This window comes from Benincasa hispida, chromosome 11 (genome assembly GCF_009727055.1).
Source record: "Benincasa hispida cultivar B227 chromosome 11, ASM972705v1, whole genome shotgun sequence".
Classification (NCBI taxonomy): Eukaryota; Viridiplantae; Streptophyta; class Magnoliopsida; order Cucurbitales; family Cucurbitaceae; genus Benincasa; species Benincasa hispida.
The window spans coordinates 65698721-65702627 of NC_052359.1; positions in this window are offsets into that span (position 1 = coordinate 65698721).

A 3907-nucleotide genomic window follows, 5' to 3' on the forward strand; every position below is an offset into this window, starting at 1 on the left:
GTTTATTTTCCATTATATAAAAAATTTCTAAAAATATTTTTATTATTTTATTTAAACTCTAAAAGAATAAATTAAAAAAATAATAACTCATAAAAATAAAAAAAATTTAAATTAAATATCTCATTTATATAAAAATAATTACAAAAATCAATGTATCCCACAAGGCGGACGTCGTCGATTTCGAGCTGGTTGTTGTCGTTGACTTCGAACTTGAGGTTGCTCGGGTTCTTCTTGATGTTGGCTTTGTACCTCTGCAGGCGCTTATAATAAAATATTCATTATGCTCTCCACGACCCCGACCATGTAGCACGTATGAAGAGTTGAACCAAATGTTGGCATCATCATCATCGGACTAACATAATCAGTTTGACTCTGTGTTGCGTCATATGGGCAACTCTTCCATATTAATGTGCAACCTCATCAAATTCATCCTCTTCCTGAACAAGTCCTCTATGTTAGGAGCTAGTGGAGGAACAATAGATATATCGTAACTATAAATGAATTTCCTCCATATAGCTTTGGTTGTCACTACATATAGCAAGAACCTGGTTCGAATCATCTCGCACCCGCTCGCGATCTATTATTGTTCGATCTCCATGAATTAATAAAACAATTAGACAATATTTTTAAAATAAATTTTAATTTTATAAAAATTAGATAAATTATTCATCCGTTCATTTACCAGATGACCCACAGCTGCTCCCGGACGAGTGACGTAGCGCCTTGTGATATTATTATACCAATGAATATATTCTGGAGTGACATCTGTGTCAAACTGTTCAAGAGAAACCCCTACTGCAATAAACCTTGCACGATAGTGCCATCACACTACCAAATGTGCAACTTTTTCGGACCAATCTCCAGTCCTTAGGTCAATATTATGCAGTACGGATTCAGTATTACAAGGGGATGGGACATCCTGCTAAAAACTGAATTGCCTCATCACCCTGTCAAGAAGATGCCACTCACCAATGTGAAAAACATATGAGAGGGCTCATCGTCCACCATATATTTTGACCATTCGTACAAAAATTAGGTAAAGTATGCACAATAATTTTGTACGACTCCCAAATAACCTAAAACACAAAATATTATATTAGAGAATATTAAAGACAAATACAATAAAAATGTGAATAAAATAATCAATTAGGTTTAGTATAATGTACCTGTTCAGGTTGAAGCAGATCAAACATGTATCTATACTGGTTGACTACATGTGTGGATGTCCTAGTCACACAAAATTTATCTCTCCACCTAAATTTTTAAATTGATAATTTAGAACTTAAATTAACTAGATCAGTGATATAAAAATTAAATTGAATTAAAACAACATACCGAGAACCGTAGGCTCGTCCAACTAACTGAGCGTCATTAACATGATGTAGCTGTGGAGCCATTATTGGAAATCGCTCCCAAGCCCAAAGTTGCAAAAGTATGAGAGGCCCAGCTATCTCTCGAACCTCAGGTCTTGTTGCGTTGCATAGTTGTCTATACAACCATGCCAAAGCATGCTCCACCCCACGAATACCGCCCTCATCATGGAGGTTAGCTAACAGTGGTAGGAACATCAAGTGAACAAAATGACTTGATTTATCTGAAAATAGACTTCCACCCATCATTTGTAGTATATATGCTCGCGCATATCTTATGACGGTTTCCTCGTATGCATCATCTGTGAGCTCACGAAATTGTGTTCCTAACTATATTAAACTTAACCTCGATCCTTTAATCTTGTCAGCAGGTGGGGTCGCACCGAGGTACAGTTGACAAACTTCTAACCAGTTATCGTACATCACTCCGGTGACCAGCTCACCGTCAATAGGTAACCTCAACAATACTTCTATGTTCTTGTAGAGTTGATAGTTGCACTATCAACAGACATATTGGAATGTTATGCGTCCTCGGACCTTCATCTCTCGACCAAGATTGTGATCGATGCAGTCCAACTGAATAAATCCTTCCTCTTGACGTCTGCAAGATATTTCTCCAGTAGTACGGACTCGCCATACAACATTTGATCGATAATGGACTGATCGTACAAAACATCGGGATCAACAGGGTCTGGGTTTAAAGCCATGATCTGAAAATATATATATATATATATATTAAATTGACTATAATTGAATAGCTAGAGAGAGGGTAAAGAATAATGTAAAACTTTATTGATTACAAAAAAAAAAAAAAAAAAAAAAATTGAATATACAATAAAAGAATATATAAAAAAAAATTATTTATTAAATCCTAACTATCTTGACCTCATCTAGTAACGAAGGACATTTCCTTCGATTATGTCCTAACTGGTTACATAATCCACATCGTTGTCGGTGGCTGGTTCTGTCCAATCCATCTCGTTGTTGATAACGTAAACTTTTCGGTCTACCAGGTCTTCTCAACAACGATAGATGCAGATGTAAGACGGGCATATTAGGGTGTGTGATCCAGTTAATCTTCATACGGTATTAGGTTTGAATTGATGAGAGTAACATTCAAACCATACGTTGAATAAATTTGTAAGTAGTCCTCAGTGAAATCTTACGTAGTTTCATGTTAAGAAATGTGAGCAAAACGACCATAAAATGCGAGCAGGGAATGCCGAATGCTTGCCACTTGTTACATGAACAGTACCGCTCGGACCTATTCAGCCTCAATATTTGAACGTTTCCTCCTTTGGCATTGAGACTATGACGACCGATCTTCACATGAAACACACCTTCATACCGATCGTACGATTGTACTTCATGTTTACTAGATCGTGCAACCCATTTATTTATTTTATCATGTGTGTACCTGGATTTTTACTCCACTTAGTATTATAAAATATGTTTGAAATAAACTATTAATAAATTATATATAAAAAAAAAACAATATTTACCAGGTGTATTTATCTTAACGCTCTAATACATCCCTTATTTCTGCTCTTCTTTTCTCGAAATAGTTCACGCATTCGAGCTCTGTTATCTGAGCAAGAGCATTTATAGGCAACATTCGAGCTCCTTTTAGGACTCCATTTATGCACTCTGATAGATTTGTCGTCATCCACCCATATCTAAATCCTCCATCATGTGCTTGAATCCATTGCTCTAAACTAATGTTGTAAAAAAAACTTAGACAGCTCCGATTTATTCCTTTGATATCTTCAATTGCTTTGTTGAACTTTTGAATTTGAAACTGACACCCGACACGATAAACATAATTTTTCAATGAATTAAATTTATACTTTTTATTAAAGTTGTTGACAATATGTCGTAAGCAGAAACGATGGTGACATTTCGGTCCCGTCCAACCATTTGCTGGATTGTTCACTGCTGCAATTATACCAGTATGTCGATCTGAAATTAAACACATCTCTTTGTGTGTTACAATTTCTCTCAGGTGTTTCATAATTAGTGATCTCGAACAAGCCATCATACCGAGCGGTACTGTTCATGTAACAAGTGGCAAGCATTCGGCATTCCTTGCTCGCATTTTATGGCCGTTTGCTCACATTTTAACATGAACTACGAAGATTTTATTGAGGACTACTACAAATTGTCAATGTATGCTGAATGTTACTCTCCTCAATTTCAACTCGTACCGCATGAAGATTACTGGATCACGCACCCTAATATGCCCGTCTTACATCCTGATCCATCGTTGTTGAGAAGACCTGATAGACCGAAAAGTTTACGTTATCACAACGAGATGGATTGGACAAAACTAGCCACTCGACAACGATGTGGATTTTGTAACCAGTTAGGACATAATTGAAGGAAGTGTCATTCGACGGGCTCCAGATAGTTAGGGATTGAATAATAAATAATTTTTGTTATCATATATTCATTTTATTGTATATTCAATTTTTTTTATTATAATTTATTGTACATTCAATTTTTTTTTATAATAATCTATTGTATATTCAATTTTTTTT